The 22,061-nt window shown below is 37.5% G+C and overlaps 1 protein-coding gene and 1 non-coding gene across 8 annotated transcripts in view; one reads left to right on the forward strand and one right to left on the reverse strand.

Moving 5' to 3' along the window:
• The window catches only part of IQCM (IQ motif containing M), a 644,218-nt gene that overhangs the window by 618,382 nt on the left and 3,775 nt on the right, over positions 1 to 22,061 (forward strand). For 2 of the 7 annotated variants that reach the window (XR_006216737.1, XR_006216740.1), the window contains 3 exons: positions 1,174 to 1,307; positions 4,378 to 4,482; positions 11,950 to 11,994. The gene's annotated coding sequence lies outside the window, so the exon portion shown is untranslated. Of the gene's footprint in view, positions 1 to 1,173; positions 1,308 to 4,377; positions 4,483 to 5,815; positions 5,835 to 7,505; positions 7,534 to 11,949; positions 11,995 to 22,061 lie in introns of those variants that run through there. The other 5 variants (XR_006216738.1, XR_006216739.1, XM_042983796.1 and 2 more) reach the window with 5 other exon arrangements.
• LOC122238201 lies at positions 7,303 to 7,406 on the reverse strand. The gene has a single exon (XR_006217163.1). It is a non-coding gene; the product is annotated as a U6 spliceosomal RNA (small nuclear RNA).

Here is a 22,061-nt window from a genome sequence, read left to right on the forward strand (position 1 = left end):
AAGAAAATGAAAGCACTAACTCAAAAAGATATATGCACCCCTATGTTCATTGTAGCATTATTTACAATAGCCAAGATGTAGAAACAACCTAAGCATCCAACAGTGGATGAATGGAAAAAGACGTGGTTTATATACACAATGGAATATCCCTCAGCCGTAAAAGATAATGAAACCTTGCCATTTGCAGCAACATGGATGGACTCGAGGGCATTATGCTAAATGAAATAAGTCAGACAGAGAAAGACAAATAATGTATGATTTTATATATATAAAATTTCACTCAACAAACTCATCGGTACAGGGAACAGATTGGTGTTTGCCAGAGGCAGGGTGTTGACAATGGGAGAAATAGGTGTAGTGGTTTTGCTTTTGTTTTAGTTTAAATAAATTGAATTAAAAAACAAACACTGTTTAGAATATGTTCCTCCGGTGCCAAAATAAAATTTATTACTAGAACTCAGTTTGTTATTCTTAGACAACAAAGTGATTACTCTGTGAATCAGTTTGATGCCTTTCACCCAAATACTCTGCAAAGAACAGAGAACAACCTGAGTCATTGTGACCTTTACCTGACAGCACACGTTAGCCTTCAACTCTAGCACAGCCCTTGTTTGCCAGAGAAACCAGGGACAGTCTGCTAAGGGCAAATCCCTACTTTGTTAAAAATCTTTCACTCCTAAACTCATAATTCTAGATTTTGGTTTCCCAAGGTTTTAGAGAGCACTATGATGATTCTTCTGGAAAATATTCTCTAGAAAACACATAAACCTATTCAAAAATTACCACTTAATGCATATTTAAAAATATTTTCAGGAATAGTGTATTTATAGGGCAATATATACATTTATTAATAGAACAAGTTTAAATACTAAGCTGTTTAAACAAGGTATAACATATACGCATATATGTTATGTAAAAAATATATATATACACACACAATATAACATACATACCAGATAATATATATGGAACAAAGTTTTAACTGAATATATTAATATTTTCTTATATATTTTCTCAAATCTAAAATGAAATATGTATTGTGTGTCTATGTGCATAATCTCTACCCTGATATACATGTAGGTGGATTCCTATTTGTTTTAAGGAGTGAATTGCTATGTATTTCCTATTATGTTATTCAAGTAGATTCAATGTTCTAAAAATTGTGAAATGCAGGAAGCAAGACAAATTATGCATTAGCAAGTCTCTTGGTGACCTTCCAGCTTGGCTGTCCCCATCTTCCACTGACATCTTAGGACAAATAAGAGTGATTCAGGTTCCAGATTCAAGGTCTCCTTTCAGGAAAAGAGGTAAGAGAAAAATAAATAGTTTAAGGTTTCTGTAGCTTTTCACAGAAAATTTTCATCATGTTTTATGTCATTTAGTAATATTTTTTATCTCTTGGCATGGTTGCATAAAAAAGGAGCAAACACTGAATCAAACTGCAAAACTGTTTTATTTTCATACTGAGCAATGAAAAATTATTCCCATTAATGTTCACATTAAAAAAGAGGCTACATATATATGAGAAAAGCAACTCATTTTAATTGATCTCCAAACATAACATCCAGTGACAACATTCAATTTCTGGGTAGTGAATAGCAATGCTTATATCTATATTATCAATATGTTAATATTTGAGGCTTGGGCATAGCCTAGATATTGCACCAGTACACTGGGCATTATTTGCTTTAATGGGAATTTATTGAGCAACATTTGAGGCCAGGAATAAGTATTGCACATGATAATTAAGATGAATAATTCTCATTCCCTGTCTTCAAGGAGCTTACATTTTGGTGCTTAGAGGAGGCACAGATGTCAGAACAGGTAACTAATATACACCCTAGTGAAATAGATGCTTTAGAGCAATAGGAATTTAGGCTTTCAGACCGAGGAGGAAAAATGATTGCAAATTACTATCAAAATATTCTGGAATGGAAGAAAACCTAGAAAGGAAAAAAAGAAAATAGAAAAGGAGGAAGAGAATCTGCTCTATCAGAATTTATGTTTAAAAACAAGACAAGTAACTAGACAATGAACTCTTAATTTATGTTCCCAAAGGCCTGTGCCATGACAGAAGAGAGAATGTCTATTTTAAGTCCCAGACACCTGGCACTGTTCCTTGGCATGTGGAAATAGGTGTTCAACAACCATTTGTTAGTGGCTTTTCCCTATTTCCTTCCTCTCTCTCTCCCCCCACTTTACCTCCCCCCCTCCCCTTCTCTCCCCCTTTCTGTCATGCTTCAGGATCATTTACCTTGTTAAATTAAGCTTTCTATCTTCCTTTTCCCTTCTTAATAGGATTATATTGGGTTAAACCAGATAGAATTCTGCTTTCAAGTCAAAATGGTTAAAAGGCAACAATTTCATATGGTTCAACCCAGTAACTCAACTGGTGTACACGAGTTCATCTATTCACACCAGCAAGAAACTAAGACAACCAACTGACCATATTGAACTAGCATAACATATGATAAATTTTCTCAGGAACAGTTTACAATATATAAATTATTCTCAGGAATAAGCCTTCCAGAAACCTTAATCAAAATGGCCTATAGGACTAAGTGATGTGGCTGCTAAGAATAGTGACAATTTTATAAACAATTGCATACGTGATCCAAACCTGGGGCTTTGAATATGTAACTGGGTCCTACAGTAGAAATTGACTTATAGCATCTGGATGCTCTATTTGGATGCTCTGCTACCCACTATTCATCTTTATTCACTAGAAACAGTTTAAAAATATTAATGCCTTAATTTCAATGTAGTGTATGTATCCCACTGTGGCTCTCCTCCTGTTCCTACAGATATTCACCCTGTAGCCCCAATCCGATAGTCTTTCCCAGTTTCATACTCTGTTTTACAAAGAGCCCTAATCTCTGGGGGTTGGATGGTGACAAGGAGTAATGAACATAGGTAGCCAAAGTGATGATGTGCCTGGTATCGGGTTAAGGATTGTGATAGAATACTATGTCTCCTCATGACAGGGGCTTGTGTCTTTAATTGAAAGGGTGACCATATAATTCATCATCCAAAGATGGACACTTTTTGAGAGTGAAAGGTGATATATTAATAATTACAGTAGGACAACAAACCGAAACAGAGACCATTTCAGGCAAATGGAGACATATAATTACACTGTAATTTGAGCATTTCCCCAGAACACATCCTGTGAGATACTCTGTAAAATAACTCACTAGAGAGTGATCTAGATAACAAGAATGAAAGGTCACAATTTGTTATTACATATATAGGTTAACTTTATCTCCTTCAATTTTCACATTCCAGATTTTAGTTTTCTGTAGGACCCTGTGGTAGATTCTACACATTTTGTTTCATGATTTCTAGCAGACAGTACAAAATTTTCTGATTTCCCTTGTGTTTTTCCGGCTTCATTTGGAAGCAAAGAAATTTTCTTCCTTGCGATCATATATTGTTCTGTTATTCATAAAATACTTTGTTCCATATCATGCTTCTTCAAATACAATCCCTTCTAATTCGATTAGAAAATGAGTAAATTAAAATAAAATTATGTGAGAATATTTGGTGAATTAACTTTAATTATTGAAGAACAAGGTATAGAGTATAACAAAATCAGGTCAAAAGTCAAACCACTCATATTTTAATTTTGTCTTTGCTATTAACCATCTGTGTTGTTAAGTAAGTCCGCATCTTCTCAAAGAAAAAAAGTACGAGAAAGAACAGTGTAAGTGCCTTCTTTGTGCTAGGATTGTGTGAAGATAATGCATGAATCTCATTGGCCCCCAACAGCCCTGTAACAGTAACACTACATTGCCCATGTGCAAGTTCATAATTGATGAAATTGAGTAACTTGCCCCGAACTTTCACTTAGTAAATGGTAAGGAAGAATTTAAGTCCAGGTCTGTCTGAAAAATACACGCTGTCAGTCAATAATCTGTTTACTTATCTTGAAAATGGGAATCTCTTGCATGATTCAAAAGATTGTTATAAAGATTTAAAGACTAAATGAATGCCAAATGTCTAAAAGTTTTTAAACAATCTACATATTTGGGTATTACTAGAATCTTTCCCTTATATTTTTCTATTCATTTCTTGATTATTTTTTGTCTTGACTCTTTGACTCAGGATTTAAATAAAATTTTTGGAATACTCATCACATTTTATAACCAGAAAATAGATCACAAGCATTTCACAAAGTGGTATTTAATTCTCTTTGATTCCACAAGTGTGACACCCCCATACCGGGACAGAGCGTCTGTTCCGGAGAGCTCATTGCTTTGGGCATTTGCATCTTTCTATTATCACTATCCTAGGTCACTCTGACATTTCAAAACAATGTCTTATATTTATATTGGAAGCCCTTATTAAACTAAGATACAATTTGTTTTTAATTAATAGGTCATTCCACCTTCATCTGTAAGATGACATTCTAGCTCAATCAGCTGCAGCACTACTTATTTAAGACAAGAGAAGAAGGTGAAAGGAGAACAAGGCAATTACAAGGTTAGTCTCTATTTCCAAAGCATCACCTGAGGCTTCATTCAGATAATTTCAATTAACTTTTATGGAAGTTACTCAGCTAAAACCCCAGCAAATGCTACTGTAACTAGATTCAGTGCTCCAGAGCTATACAACTGCTGGGGAATTTATACCATCATTTTTTTCAAGTGTACCAAAAAATATCGCTCCCAAGACTGACCTATGTGACATGTTCCCCATGGTCTAATGCAAATTAAGATGACTGTGATGTAAAGATCTCTGAGACAAGGGTCATAATGGAAACATTAGCAGACCCTTCGCTACAGAAGCCCTGCAGGGGGCCATTAAGATATTTTATGGAAGTGCTATAGTGCCAGCCCGAAAAGCAATCGGCAAAGAGCAGGAAACATAAGCGACTGTAAAAAGAAAACAAAACAAAAACCCAATAAGAGACAATGAAGACATCACTAAAAACATAAAGGCAATGAAAATGCCTATGGTGTATTTTCCATTATCTATGACCTTGGGTTTCAGTTTTGGCTGTGTTCATCATCAGTTTAAGAAAAATACCGCCTTAGACTCCTAGGCTCACACATTCTTTGCATGATTCCTTAGAAGAGGAGGGGCAAAGCCCTAAGCTAGCTGTCAAAAAACAACTTACTATAAATTGTAAGGGTAAAATATCCCGTAAGAGTTTTCCCTCTGCGCTCTTGAGTATTGTCTCTCAGGGAACCCACCCAGGATGACAGGAAGATAAAAATTAGATTGAGGCCTTTTACACTGTTTTGACTGTTCATATCCTCCCTGTGTGTTATTTATATTAACAAATTCAGTTTTCTACCTCAAAAAGACAGCTGGTTAACAAAATGCTGTTGAACAAAAGAGATCTCTTAGGCATGGTTACACTGTCAGGTTATCCCAGATTAGAATCACAGATAACAGTGATCTAGCTATAGAACTATGTTACTCAATGGAGATTGTGATCCAAATTTGTAAGTGTTTTCCAACAAGCCCTTTTAAAAAATAACTGTGAATAAGTTCCCCAACTCCTAATGTGCTTGTGTTTATTTTCTTCTGTAGTTTATTTTCTTTAGCATAAAACCTTTTTTTTTTTTTTTGGCTTAAAATGAAATAGGTATTATTTACTCTAAGTGAAGTGAAAAATTGGAGCTAATTTCTCAATTACTTTCCATCATAAAATACTTCATTCCAGGTATCCCCAAGGTTAAATTTTATTTTCTCCACAAGGTTAAATTTAATGTCAGCACAGACTATCAGAAAAATAACCCCATTTCTTCCATTTGCTTTACATGTATAAATTCAGTCTTTACTTAATCTTTTTTTTTTTTTTTGGTAGAACACTAAATAAAATGTGACGCAAAGTCTGTATTTCTCCAATATGTAGTTGATGTTTGATGAAAAACTTGGCAACTTAATTCTCATAAAAATGATTAAGTAGAATTATACTGGCAAGACTCAGCTATCACGTAATGTTTGGGAGAGTGGATAGGAAGGAAGAGAGTGAAAAGGCAAGTCTCTTGTTTTTTTTCTCGCTTTCTCTCATCATATAATGTTTCTATGAGAATCTTCCATAATCAAAATTTAGGTCCTAAAGAATTAAGCATGAAACACATGGGGTTTATTCTTTGTGATCAGTCTGATATAGATTGCTTTGTTTTCCTTAGAGTCACTTTCCTAGTAAATTAAATTATATTACTAATTTTTTGCTCATTATCAATACTTTTTTTCCCTCAGTTTTCTACTGGTGCAACTCTAAGTAAAAGATATACTTTGAAAATCATTAGATTTGAACCAGAAAATAGAAATTATTTGCAGAGAATATTGTATTTCTCTTCATTTTGAAAATCTTTCAGAACTGACCTATAGCATTTTTGAAGCATATATATAATTAATATTTGAGGATTTCCCTTTTTACTTGATGGAGTTCAGGACATGCTAACCCCAAATATGGCACTTCGGCATATTGAATATTTTAAGCTGAAGGAGTTTGAGAAAATGGCAGAAGCAGAAAGGTCACTCTGATCTTCCCCCCAATCTTTCTCTATTGAAACAGATCATAAAATTCTCAGGTAAGAGGTGCCCTTCCTATGCCAGAGAAAAGGAGCATCCTTATCTCTGAAGACAAAGATGCCCCAAGAATCCTAACAAACAAGCCATACTAAATCTTCCTATTTACTATAATTACCTCATACTCTCCTTGGGAAAACTTAATACTCTAATAAAAGACAAATAGAGAAACATCCCATGGTTGTGGATAAAAGTTCTTGATGTTATACAGATGACAATACTATGTCTATTTTTCTATAAATTTATTGTACAAACCAATTAATATCCACTTAGATATTTGAGGAACACAATAAAGTTACTTAAAAAGTTGTTTGAAAAATAGAAGTCCACAAATAACTACAACCTTAAAAATGAAGAAATTAACAGGGAGAATTTGTTCTATCAGATTTTTAAAATTAAAGTTGGGGTGCCTGGGTGGCCCAGTAAGTTAAGCATCCGGCTTCGGCTCAGGTCATGATCTCATATCTCGTGAGTTCGAGCCCCGCATCAGGCTCTGTGCTGACAGCTCAGAGCCTGGAGCCTGCTTCAGATTCTGTGTCTCCCTCTCTCTCTGTCCCTCCCCCACTCACGTTCTGTCTATCTCTATCTGTCAATAATAAATAAACATTAAAAAATGTAGAAAAAATAAAATTAGATTAAAGTATAATTAACATACAGTGTCGTATTAGTTTCAGGTGTACAGTATGACTCAACGTTTTATGCATGACCCAGTGCTCATCATGATAAGTATATTCTTAATCTTTATCTAGTTCACCCCCAAACATGGAACACTTCACGACTTTGCATGTCATCCTTATGCAGGGGCCATGCTAATCTCTGTATTGTTCCAATTTTCGGGTGTGTGCTGCTAAAGAAAGCACTGTCCTTTAAGATTTTAAGACATATATTCTGAAATGCAGGACCTGGATCCTATGCTTTCACATGGAAAAATAGTAAGGATCCCACTAACTTCCTTTCAGATCCCAAGGAGGACAGCCCAAGGAAAAGGTAAAGAATGAAATAAAAGCCTAAAAGTCTGTGTCCCCACTTGTGAGGTAAAGTAATTCCACGCTAGTGAAAATGTGAACTGATGAAGATCAGCCATTTACCAGTAAGTTTAGCAACTGTTTCAACCTTGAATAATAACACATGGAGAGGTGGGGCAGAGGTCTCTTATACACCAAAGGGTGGAAATGATGGAACGTCATCTCTGAAGTGAGTGTGGGAGCATGAGGATTGAGGGAAATGAGATCCTTCTATAAAAATATTCTATCATGACGGTGTGTCATAAGTCACTGAGCCATTTTCAGATTCTTGAAAAATCACTTTGTGCCTAATTGTTTAGCATAAATAATACTGTGATATATTGGTAAATTTAAAGTATTTGATACCTGTTTCTGTCAGTCTGTCCATCTATCTACATTGTTTGCAAAAATACACACACACACACACACACACACACACACACACACACAAAGAACCTTAAATATCCTTTTACATAAATACATGTAAGATGGCCATTTACTTGCATGATGAGCAGGCTCACATTTGTCCTGAGTAAGATTAGTATAGTTCACTTTGCCCAGTAGCTTTCTTTCCACCTGTTTTTCATTAGTATTGACTCTGAAGTCAATAGCCTAGATGTGACAATCAAAAGGCACCACTTTGATTCTTTCATTAGTACTTACCTAGGTGACTGAGACCTGCTTAGAATCTCAAGATGCTATGAGAGGACAAGATTCACAGAGGAGAAAATAACTCAAGGCCAATATCGGATCAAGGGCTTTGCTATTGTTCATAGTTGTTCTAGAGTCTGGCCTAAATTTGGCAAAACTGCCTTTTTTTTTAACATTAAGATTATCCTGTCCCCAACTCACCATGGAATTTTAACTTAATATACTAAGGCTAGATTAAAGCAAATGTAATTCCTGTACTTACTCAGACTCCCTTCCTCCTTTTTCTTAATATTTCCACCCAAAGTCTACCATTCTCAGCTTGGTTGTCTGTGGAAAAGTAGTTTTAAATATTCTAGAGTCAGCCTCCTTTGTGCCCTCTCAAAAAGTATTTTATAAAGCTAAAAAGATGACTACTTAAGTTATTAATACCTGTCTTTTATTTAATTACTTCACTCACTCATTCAATAAATATTTTAAAAAATTGTTTTAATGTTTATTCATTTTTGAGAGAGAAGACAGTGTGCGCGGGGGAGGGACAGAGAGAGAGGCAGACACAGAATCTGAAGCAGGCTCCAGGCTCCAAGCTGTCAGCACAGAGCCCAACACGGTGCCCAAACCCACGAACAGTAGGATCATGACCTGAGCTGAAAGTCAGATGCTTAACCGACTGAGCCACCCAGGGGCCCCATTCATTCAATAAATATTTAAAGAAGGACTTCATTTGCCACTCAGAGTGCTTGATCTGTTGGTAAAAAAAAAAAAAAAATAGCCAAGATCTGTGCTCTATGAAGCTGATATAAAACAGATAAATAATTACAAAGTGTAATGAATGAATGTTATGAAGTAAATAAAAATGGAGCTGAGATAGAAAATTACAGAAAGGAATGATTTTGGATGGGGCATTTTCATTGGCAAATCCAAGTGGGGAAGACCATGTGATACATTTTTTTCTGATGTAAATAAATACATTCATTTAAACTTCAGTAAGAAATCATCAAAATATGAATATAGCACATGAGTATTATTTAATGAATTAGTAGAGATAAATTTATCACAATTCTATCAATTCATCTTGATGCATCAGATAAAAGTTCCAAAGTTCTAAACAAAGACTTGTCTTGATGATATTATCAGTAATTGACAATAACAGACTTGGACCATCTCATTTTAATCATGCACTAAGTCTGGCATGTTCCCAACTAGCACCACATCAAGAAGTTTGAACTGCTCTGGGAAGGAATTCCAAGAATGGGACACCCAAGGGCTAGGATCTGAGATGTTCAGCAGAGAAGCTCTACTGCAGGAGAGCCAAATCACTACTCTCTACTGCTTAACCAAGGATCCCAAGAGTTATACGTGTATTTATGTGTACCCATGTGTGTGTGTGTGTGTGTGTGTGTGTGTGTGTGGAGAAGCTATTGAGACTGTGCTCTGCAAGTGTAATCTGAAGATAGTGAAAATCTGACACAATTTAGAGAAGGCAGTATTTCTTGTGTGCATCCAAAATTATTTTTAGCAAATCAGTCATTTATAAATAACTGCATCACATCTTTCAGTATTTCTGTATCTAAATACTAAACATGAAGCACAAAAGATGCCTTAATGCACACCAAGTTCATGTAAAGCTGTAAAATGCCATTTTTTGGAAGACAAACTGCATTTGCTCTGGAGCCTTGCACACGCATGCATAAAAACACCCCCAGCAAATATCTGCAGCCACTCGAACACATACAACCTCCTGTGGTTTCTCTGTATATCAGACGCAGCTGGGATGATTTGAAGATTATTTTTTAAGAATGCATCTAGCTTACATTTTTAGAATATAAGTTCCAGCCAATAGATGAGCTAAATGATCCTTTATTGCCACACAGCTCTTATTACCTCTCCAAGAAATCAGCAGTGTAAATATCCCACCCTGTGTCAACTAACACAGAAACTGGTAGAGTGAGGTTGCTGGAAACTTGGCATGGTGTGTAAATTCACAAGAATCCATCAAGCTCTTCTATTATTTATACTGTAAGATTTGTAAGCTGTCTGTAGAGTAACAGGTGTAGCCCCTATGGGTCAACAACCACCTGAATAATGCATGGGAAAAGGAAAGCAATACCACATACACCACAGTTTGGTATTGTTCATTCTGGGGAATAACTTTGCCTATAATGGCTGCCTAAAAAATCTTCCTTAGCAGTGATCCATATACTGTATAGTCATGTGTGATGGTTAAAGCCAGTTCCTTTGTATTTGACAGACCAATGTTGAATCCTGGTTTCTCCTGTTACTACTTTCTGATTTTTGTTTGGTCAAGATACTTTTTTTTTTCCAAGACACTTTTAAACTCAGTCAAATTCAGTCTCAGTTTCATTATCTTAAGAATAAGGAAAAAATATGTTCATAATTAATTTCTAGTTAGCAGAACACTAACAACTGGATTTCATTAAAAACTTACATACATGAAGGTCTTAATTATTAGAAGGGACAGAGATAGAAAGACAGTTTTGGGGGGTGCCTGGGTAGCTCAGTCACTTAAGTGTCTGACTCCTGATTTAGGCTCAGGTCATGATCTCAGGGTTGTGAGATCGAGCCCACGTGGGGCTCTGCAATGGGCGTGGGGTCTGGTTAAGATTCCCTCTCTCCCTGTCTGTCTGCCTCTCCCCCGCTCAAGCTCTCTCTCTTTCTCTCTCTCTCTTCCCCAAAAACTAGACAATTATTTTTATTTGGAAATTACTAAGGTCAAAACTATGAGTTACAAGAGGTTGTATACTATGAGTTACTGTCATTGTGTATTCATTGAATACAGATTCTGGATATCATCAACAGTAATCACAGAGAATATGTTTGTGTGGCGATGGAAAAGGAGCAGAACCATGGCACCCTGGAGTTTCTTTGCTCAATTAGACCGTAGAACTAGCATGTCACAGAACCTCTATTGTTAAATGTTATCATTTGGACAACAAAATGCTGATCTAAAAATAACTTATTGAGGGTTAAGTAGCTATTATAGCCCACTATATGTAAAGGAAATCTCATTTAGAAGGCTATGAATGAAGGATGAGGAAAACAAGTGAATTGACTGAGGTTTCCAGTTAGTAATAGAGCAAAGTACACTAGTATACTATGAATGAGTCACAGAAAATGGAACTGCAAAATGACCATAACAGTTACAATTCTAATAATATTATCTAGTATTTACTGAGCATTTACTGTGTGCCAGATGTGCTGCTAAATGTGCTTTATGTGTCATTGCCTCCTTTAATTCTTACAATAACCCTAAGAGGTAGGCACAGATATTTTGGTTTTTCTAGATAGGAAAGCTCAGGTAAACGAGCTTAAGTAAGCTGTCTGTGGCTACACAGGGAACACGATATAAAGCCAGATCTTTGACTCTAAAGTTCAGAATGATATGACTCTTTAAAATTTTCTAGTCTAAACTTAACAGGATTACTTGCTTCTCTGTAAACAACCAGATGAACATTTTTCCTATGGTGCCCAATGCAATCGAGGTAGTGACATATGAGAGGGATGAATGCCTACCTTCCTCCAATGAAAGTGTTTCCTTTAAAAATAATGGAATGAAATTTCCATAAATCTTGTCAGCTTTGTTTTGAAATTTTCTTACTATGACTCATAAGCATAAAAACCAAAGCTGCCGTGAAAGATGGAGAATCTAAACAAAGTTGGAAAAAATGTATTTTTTGAATCCCTACAATATTGTCAATTCACTTTATTTTTGTGGCCTTGTTTTTCCTAGGACATAAATACCACATTTCTATCTGTGGAGGAAGTGCTGCATAAGGTGAGCCACGTTCCTTATAAGAGAAGTTCATTTTTCCCCCAAATGATATGTTATGTCATTCTTAGAATTCTATTGTGAGCCCAGATGATAACTCATAATCTCCCTGCCCTTTGAGTTTGAAGACACTGCAGATTTCTTACAGAACCTATCCTCATAGTTAAGAGTGAAAGAGCAGAGATCCAAGGGGCACCTGGGAGGCTCAGCCTGTTAAGCAACCGACTTTTGATTTTGGCTCAGGCATGATCTCGTGGTTTGTGAGTTCGAGCCCTGTGTTGGACTCTGCACTGACAGCAAGTAGCCTGCTTGGTATTCTCTCTCTCTCTCTCTCTCTCTCTCTCTCTCTCTCTCTCTCTGTCTCTCTCTCTGCCCCTCCCCCACTCACACATAAGCACTCTCTCTCAAAAGAAACAAATAAATAAACATTAAAAAAAAGCGCAGGGGTCCAAAGCACCATTTCTGCCCATTGTGATGTCTGGTCCATTGCCACTAGATAAGTATTAAAGACAGGGAGCAGAAAACCCCCCAGTGCTAGAGCTTGTTGGTTTGCTTGCTTCTTGTGTGTTTGTTTACTGGAGATAAATGCCAAGAAGGTAATTATTTCTTCTCCTAGAAAGAGTCTTGACTGAGAAATGATAAACAGTCCCACCCATTGTGCAGAAACTTGGTGAGAATCCCTTAGAGATCTAGAAAAAACGTGAGCCAGGGAGCCTGAATACAAATGCTGGACAGGACTGAAGAGGAGGAGGAAGGGTGGTGTGACAGAGGGAGGGGAAAGAGGAGGAGGAGGAGGACGAGGGGGAGGAGGGGGAGGAGGAAGTGCTAAGATAAGTGGCACAAGGGACAGGGACAAAGATGAAGGAAATGAGAAATAGAGGTGCTCCAGGAAAGGAAAGGAGTCTCAGTCTCTTAAAAGATTTGCCATTATGTGGTGTCTGAGCACTCCTGCAAAACACAAAAACAGAAATGTGGAGAAAACCAGCATAGCAATAACCACAAAGATGGTCTGGGACTTCTAAAGAGCTCAGAAGAAACTACCTGAACATGAAATGTGGCCAGGAGAAGCTAAAAACAGTCATCTACTCATAAGAGCCTGTGCTGGCAGGCTAAATTCAACTCTGCCTAATAATCTATTCTATATGAAATCAGATAGCTAAAGCCTGAAAAGAAGAGTCAGAAACCCCATCTATTTTAACCAAAGGATAATTAATTAATTAGTAAGCAAACAAACAAATAAATAACTATAGGCAGAAGGATTTCCATATAATGGACAAGAATCTCTCATTCGAATAGAAAAATACTGTTTTGGGGCACCTGGGTGGCTCAGTCTGTTGGGCATCGTACTTCGGCTCAGGTCATGATCTCGTGATTCACGGGTTCAAGCCTATGTGCTGACAGCTCAGAGCCTGAAGTCTGCTTTGTGGATTCTGTCTCCCTCTCTCTGCCTCTGCCCAGCTCATTCTCTCTCTCTCTCTCTCTGTCTCTTTCTCTCTCTCTCTCTCTCTCTAAAAAATAAATAAAACATTTTAAAAAATTAAAAAGAATGTTGTTTTCCTCTTAGAGCCAGAGCAATCTATAAAACCGTGCCAATATAACTGTAATATGCATATTAGAGAAGACTTTTTATTTTAATTTTTGTGACACAGTTTGCAAAAGACTTTAACAAAAGACATTCCAGTCGGCAGAGAGGCATACTTCCAAAGTTCATGTCTTTGCTCATATTTCAGAAAAATTGCATTTTAGAAATACAACTGGAAAAGTTGTGATTGAAACCAATCACTAGGCGATCTCACACAGAGAACTATGCAATTAGCACCGTTGTTACCCAAAAGCTAGTAGAAGTGGACAGGGGAATTGAGAGAAGAATGAAGAGGAGGATATTTTGAAAGAAAATTGGATTTCAGTCTTGACTTAAAACCGGTTGACATTGAGGGCACCTGGGTTGCTCAATCGGTTAAGCACCTGACTTCGGCTCAGGTCATGATCTCACAGTTGATGGGTTCAAGCCCTGTGCTGGGCTCTGTGCTGACAGCTCACTGCCTGTAGCCTGTTTCAGATCCTGTGTCTCCTTCTCTCTCTACCCCTCCTCTGCTCACGCTCTGTCTCTCTCTCTCTCTCTCTGTGTCTCAAAGGTTAATAAATGTTAATTTTTTTAAGCCGATTGACATTGTAGTTGTCCTATATGTCACTGTGGCAATAACCATATTGTCTTAGTCCAAGCTGCCATCACTAAATAGCACAGATTTGGTGGCTAAACAACAGAGATCTATTTTCACAGTTTTGGAGTCCAGAAGTTCATGAGCAGAGTGCCAGGAGGGTTGAGTTTTGGTGAGGGTTCTCTTCCTGGCTTGTAGACAGCTGCCTTCTTGCTGAGTCCTCACATGGCCTTTTCTTGGTACATGAGTTCAGAGAAAGAGAAATTTATCTCTTGCTTTTCTTATAAGACCAGTAATTCCATCATAAGAGCTCTGCCCTCCTAACCTTATCTAATGCTAACTACTTCCTCAAAGCTCCATCTCCAAATTAGGGCTTCAATGTATTAATTTTCGGGGAGACCCAAGCATTCAGTTCATGATCTATATCTATATCTATCTATATCTATATCTATATCTATATCTATATCTATAATCACTCAATAAAAGCTAAAACCTTTCCAGTGTCTCTATAATATTCCATGTCCCTCCACAACCTGTTTCCTATTCCCAGTACTGCTTATCATTCCACTAGCACTTTGCTTGCTCTGTTGCAGCCTGATGGTGTCTTCAAGTCCTCTGAATGCACTAAGATTGTTCTCATCTCATGGGGTTTCCATTCGCTGTTCGCTTAACATGAAATGTGCTTCTTCCAGGTAGCTATCTGATTTACTCTTTGCTTAAATGCTAGTGCACCAGGAGGGGTTTCCTGAGCATCCGATATAAAATAGCAACCATGCTTACCCACCCCCATCCCACCTTGGCATGCTATCTCTTTTACCTACTTCAATTTAATTTTCTATACCTCTCAACATTCTGATACACACACACACACACACACACACACACATACACATATGTGTGTGTATACTTATATATCACACATATATATACTTACCATCTTAGTATCTCATCAGGGACCACTGTGTTTTGTTCACCTCTGTATCTTCTATGTCTAGTCTTATGTTGGCAGGCAGTTTCTCTAAAATCTTTGCTGGAGTACTGTTAAATGAAAAAATTATGTGCTATGTATATTTTACAAACACACACTTAATGGATCCTTATGTTTTCTATTGTTACACAGAGAGTCTGGATTATACTTTTTATAAATTTACCACTCAGATTTGGGGAAAATATTTCAGGAAGCGTTCTTTTTCCCACATGATGATCTTTATAACTATAGCATGTTATTCACCTAATTAAAAAGCAGCCTGAGTAAATCACATTTTGTAGAGTATTGTTTATGTGCCGTACCCCTTTTCGGGCAACAGCTTATAACCACTACTGGTATTTGAAGCTGAACATTCTGTATAGTGAACTAAAGCAATACTTAAAGTTTAATTCGAAAGTTAATAAAAACTGCCAAGAGAATTATTAATAACACCTAAACCTGTATAACGAAGTGAGAATTCTCTACACATACACCGTTAAGGAGATAATAAATTATAGAAATCACATATTTGTCATATTTGTATTCTTATACAAAATGCAGTACTGATAGAAACTTTCAATTCTTCCTTCCAAAGGACCTGTGGAAACTCAGCTTTGGCTAGGTAAATAGTCTCCTCCCTTCCTGGTCTTGCTTTGGTTATTTGTTGCCCATTCCTCCCTGGCAAACTTAGTGGCTTAAAACAACCACCGCTTATTTGCACAGAATCTGCAGTCTGGGCAGTGTATAGTGGGAAAGGTTTATCTCCATTTCATGTAGCATCAGCTCAATTGGACATTGGGTGATGATTCACTCCACGAATGGCTCACTCATATGGCTGGCAACTGGATGTTGGCTATCAGCTGGAGCTTGGTGAAGGATGAGTGCCTAGGGATTCAGTTCCTCTCTGCATGGGTCCCCTCTTATGGGCCTTTCCAGAGGCTTCCTTTTGGCCTCCTCATATCAAGGTGTCTGGATGTACAGAGCAAGTGTCCAAGAAGATAAAAGAATAGAGAATTTTTATAATCTAGACTTAGAAGTCATACAGCCTTACTTCTGTTGTGTTCCATTGAACAAATCAGTCACAAAGGTCTACCTGGGTCCAAGGGTTGGGGACAGAGATTCTATTGCTTGATGGAAGGATTGTCAATGTCATTCTAAATGGAGAATGGGGGATGGACTCTGTGGTGGTGTTCCTCTTTGGAAAATACAATCTGCCATGGACCCATCCTGATTTTTTCTTCATATACTATCCAAATCTTGTTGGTGTTTCCTGCACTATTCTTTTCCCATTGCTATCTACTCTGGGTTGTTGTTTATTTGTATTTCAGCCCTTATTATTAGTTATAGACAACCCTTCTTTTCTGCTTGTGTACCAAGACTTTATCAACAGTGCTCCTCAAGGTTTGTTTTCTCTGAAATTAATGGCAAGATTTTTCCCATAAATTACTCAGCACTCTGAGAATTGCTTATTTCTTTTCAGTGATCCTAAAGTTCTACTTGACCTTTCCCTTCTTTAGGCCTTTTGTGTTCTTTGCCTATCTGCTTCTGGGTCCTGTACTATCTTACCTATTATAGCAATAAAGAGAGTCTTTTCTTTTCCTACTTTAGTGGAAAAATAAAGCAAAGATACCAGGTTATTTGCTGCTTAGGGCTTGAGAAGAAAATGAATGTTTTCCTTAATTTGGCAGAAGTGTGGGTGACATGACAATGTCCCTGAAACTCTGTTAACTTGCTGTTACTCAAATAGTTACACCCCATCCCCTAGGGCAGTTTTCCTTTTACAGCAGATTGGGTATCACAGCTTCTCTAAATTGAGCCTTATGAAATTGGCCCAGCAGCTATTTACCAGCCCCGAGGTCCACCCTCATCTTTTGTCCTTCATGTGCCTTTCCATGCAGCTCTGGAAACTATTGGAGTCTGCTTCACACTTCGGAGGATTATGGGAAATTGGGATGGAGGAAGCTTACCACCATTTTCCTCCCAGGTACACTGTGCCACAGTTTCTTCAAGTGTTGCTAATACAGGTGTTTCTGTTACAGAAAGTTCAAGACCACACTGTGTCTGTGTATACTTCCCAACTTCAGGGACACGTTTGTTCTTCCTCATATTGGATGAAGAGGGCTGAAAAGAATAAGGCTCTATGCTTCAGACTCCCAGATGCTCTTCCCAAATCCAGTCTCTCTGACTATGTTCAGCATTAACGATGGCACAGACGGGGATGTTTGTGTTCTGCAGCCCCGCACACATCCTGCTAGATTCGGGTTGCCAGGCTCCCCTGGCAGGAACTGTCAATCTTTCTGTGATCCTCCTGCAGTTCTCCCACTGAGCATTAGAAAGGGAAGAGTAGTACTTTCATTCCTACCCAAGCTCTGCTCTCTCCATAAGACTTACCACCTCTCTCCCTACCCAACCCCCCTCTTTGACTGGGATAATGCTGGGGGGATGGGGAGAGTTGGTGACTAGGCATTTTCTAAACTGGCTCTTGTCACTAATTCCTGGTAGGAAGGTGGTGGGCTTTCTGAACATAGAATATGAGGTATATTTATTCTTGGCTTTGGATCTTTGCAAAAATTCTAGAAACTAAGTATCCTATTTGCCATCCTATTTTATGTATTATAAAGTTTAATGTACTGATTATACTAATCTGTACATTTTCTGGTAAGAATTTGGGTTACCCAAAGATACTAGAAAACATTGAGGAATGTGAACCTTTAAATACTCAGTTGCATCTCTCACAGCTATAAAATTAGATTCTCTTACCTAATTTCACAAATAAATGCTTTGTTGTGTGAGCTGTTCTTCTAAGGTTTCATATGCTTCCCCTGAGATGGACACATCCTCATTCAGAGTGTTTCTCCTTCCTGTCCCTGGAGATGACTCCTGAAGGAAAAAAAAAATTACACTTCAGAGAGAGTAGGAAAACCTCTCTCAGAATCACCCAGCATCTAACAACATTCTTCTTTGTAGCTGCCTACTTTACAGTGTTTCTTTCTCCTTTTTTTCACACAAAACCCCCAAAATAGGGAATTTTCTTCAGCAGAGGAAGGGTGATATGAAGTTACAATTTTCGTAACACTCCCCTAGCAACAGACCCAGGGAGTTTTTCCTACCATATTTATCTTGGGTGGCATAAACCTGGGCATAGACATAAAAATATGGGTGAAGATTTGAATGTGGAATACACCGTGAAGGTCACTGCTGTGTGAATTCTGTATAGTTTGTCACATAACATTGATTTGGCTTTCATTTATTTTGCTATTGTTTTTTTGTTTATTGCCACAAAAACCCCTTCGGTTTTTGTCAGGGAGAACTAACTGAATGGGTCAAATTCATCCAACATTTAGCTATGAGACCAGGCAGTCTTGGATTTGAATTCTGCTGTACCCTGGAGCCTTCTCCACCCAATGAAGAAGCAATTAATAAAAATTATTTGCATGGAGGTGATTGTTACAAGGGTCAGTTTCACTTTGAAGTGCTCATTTTGAAATTGTTATGGGTGAGTGGAAAGTGCACTGGGTTAGATGGAATCCATTCACTAAGAAATAATGATCAAATGTCTTCTAAACACCAGGTACACTTTGAGGGTTGAGGCAACAGCAGTGAGCAATGGGGACAAAAATCCCTGCTCTCCAGGAGACCATATTCTCATGGGAGGAGGCAAATGATAAATAAATTAAAAAAAATAAAATATATCATGTATTTGATGAAAATAAAGTATGAGATCTCCACCCATCAATAACTTGATGACCTTGGAGCTATCATGTACCCTTTTGAGACTTGTTTTTTTCCTCAGTGAGAGTGGATTTGTGTGGATGATCACTAGGTGGCTTTTGGTGTTGACATCTGGTGAGACTTTTCTTTAACTCTTTTCTGGTTTCAGTTTGTTTTTTTGGTGTAAATTCAGAATGGCTTCCATATAGGCACTATTCCAGCTTCACTCACTAAGGGAAGGAGAAATTCAGGTCAGGAGACTGGTGTCTGGGCAACTGGATGTGATTCATAAATTTGCAGTAATTGCTTTTAATCTACTTTTTTTTTGTCCTAAAACTCAGAACTGAATAATCAGGCAACTATATATTAACTTTACCCAAAAGACCTTGGACCACCTGTCTGTTTCCTGTTTTCCTTGCCAAGTATCTCTTCTGGGAAAAGCTGACTGGAAACACAGCAGGACAAAACTCATTTCTCTCCTTTCTTTGTTCCATCTGTCTCTCTTCTCATCTGGGAGATCTCTTGTTCACTTCCTCATTATTTCTCACATTCAAGGCTAAATTCTCCACCTGTGCTTTTGATCCACTGCTTCCCATCTTCTTCCAGATGTTGTTCCTACAGTAAGTCCTACCCTTCCCTATCTTTCCAGTATTTTAGATGTCTCCCTCTGCTGACTCTTTTCACACAAGCTAAAAATACTACCATGTCTTCTCCACTGAAAAAATCCTTCATTCCCTCTGGCTAATGCTCTAATATTCATTTTCCCTTCACTAACCAAGCTACTCTGAAAAAAAAGAGGCTGCATTTTACATAACCTTCTTATCGCCTATTGACTTTTCAAAGCGTGGATACAGGTTTGTAACTATAACTACCTTGGAAACTGGTTTCTCCCATATCTTTAATGATGTGCCAAGTATTTTCACCACTCTCTGCAGCATTTGGCAATATTGTCCATAATGCTCTTGAAGCTCAGCCCTTATTCATATTTGAGACCTGACTGTGTCATCTACATCTACTCTGGTGTCTTTATCAGCCTCTTCTGGTTCCTTTCTCCCCATACTTCGGACTCTTTCTTTCCTACTTCCCTCTTTGCACTTTTTAAATCCACTTGCAGTTTCCACTACTACCTGATAACTGTCACCTCTCCAGATCCAAACACCTCGTTTGAAATCTTTGTATCTGATTGCCTCTTGGATGGTAGTATACATGACTATGGGGCATCATCCTTGTTCCTTACCTTCAATACAGCCTATTCCCTAATGAACTCATAATATCTACCTCTCCCTTAGCAAGCATGGACTGTTCTTATATTTCGTTTTATGTTGAAAGGCTTCCATCTACTCAACATTATGCCTTTAAAATTGTCCACATTGATACATGTGTATAGATCTAATTTATTTATTTTAACTGCTATTTAAAGACTCTCTGAACTCAAATCCTATCTCTGCCACTTAATAGCTTTGTGATCTTGGGTAAGTATTTAGTTTCTTCATGCCTTAGTATTTTATTTATTTATTTTTAAATTTTTAATGTTTAATTTTTTTGAGAGAGAGTGAGAGTGAGAGAGAGAGAGAGAGTGTGTGAGCAGCGAGGGGCAGAGAGAGAGGGAGACACAGAATCCGAAGCAGGCCCCAGGCTCTGAACTGTCAGCACAGACCCCGACGTGGGGCTCGAACTCAGATCATGATCTGAGCCAAAGTCAGATGCTTAACCAACTGAGCCACCCAGGCGCCCCAATGCTTTATAATTTTATATGAAAAATTAAACTTTTATAACTAGTTTCTGAGGTTTATGTTCCATATATATTTATATACATGTATATATGTATGTACATTCACACATAACATATATCTTTACCAGTACTTGTTATTAACCAGAACTTTTAATTTTCATCAATATTATGGGTATGAAATAGGATGAAATTGCTGCCTCAATTTAAATGCCCAACACCTGCAGGGTTTTGTCCATCCCTCTGTGGGAAAACAAATACATATTGAGCAAGTACTTAAGAGAGTGCCTAGCACTTGGTAACAGCTCAATAAATGTTATCTATTACTCTTACTAATATTATTATGTAGTATGATGTTGTAATGATATAACATACAATTTTGTCCATTTTCTTGTTACCGAATATTGAGTCTTTGTCCTTTTGGTATGAAAAACCTTGCCTAATGATTATGTTATTCCATTCTCTTTGACAATAATTGATTTGAGAATGGGCACATGACCAATATTGAGCAGAGAAACATGAAATTTTGGAAATGGTTTCCTTGATCCTAAAATGAAGTCACAGGAATATAGGGTCCTTGCTTTTCTTCTAGACACTGTGTGTCTGGATGAGATCCATGGAGGAACTACAGTGTTCTTGCCCCTGAGAGAGGCCAGTCTGGGATAGAAGCTGGTATGTTAATAATGGCAGAAACAGAACTGGAAAGAACTGACTTCTTGAAGACTCATTGAGCCTCTGATCATAATAAGCCTGGTTTTCAGCTAAACTCTGTACACAGGTGATAGTAGACGTCCACGTTAATTAAGCCAATTTGAGATAAGATTTCTATTGCCTAAAGCCAAAAGAATTCTAACTATAAACTTGCTGAAACAGTTTTAAAATATTTATACTCCCACTAGCAATGTATGAGGGTTTGTATTTTTCCATGACTCTATCAACACTTGGTGTGATCAGACCTTTTAATTTCTGACAATATTATGGCTGTGAAATTGAAACTCACTGATGTTGCAGTATAAATCTCTGTGATTTTCTATGTATATAATCATATAATTCTCCTCACCTTGAGTCAATTTATGATTTATATCTCATCTCTTTTTATTCTCTCATTAATTTGCCAGTACTTCCCAGTATAGAGTTGAGAGGAAGCAGTCATGGTAATAACAGCTTAAACAAAATAGTTTATTTCTTACATTTCAAGAAGTCTGGAAACTAGCAGTTTGGGGCTGATATGGTCCTACATGTTGTTAAGAACTCAGACCTTCCAGTTCTCCACTCTGATACCATTGGTTCATAGCAGCCTCCACATCAGCAGTGGAAATAAGGGGGAAGAGTAGAAAAAGAAAGGTGGTAAGTCACAGGCCAGATGTCTGTTAAGGAAGGGCTCTCGGAAGCTGCCTCCTAAAGTTTTAATTTATATCTCATTAGCCTAAACTTGGATTAGAGGTAGATATGTGGGGGAATAACTAAAGTAAGAAATGATCTTTTTTAAAATAATTTTTTGAGTTTA

Source organism: Panthera tigris, chromosome B1, assembly GCF_018350195.1.
Source record: "Panthera tigris isolate Pti1 chromosome B1, P.tigris_Pti1_mat1.1, whole genome shotgun sequence".
Lineage (NCBI taxonomy): Eukaryota > Metazoa > Chordata > Mammalia > Carnivora > Felidae > Panthera > Panthera tigris.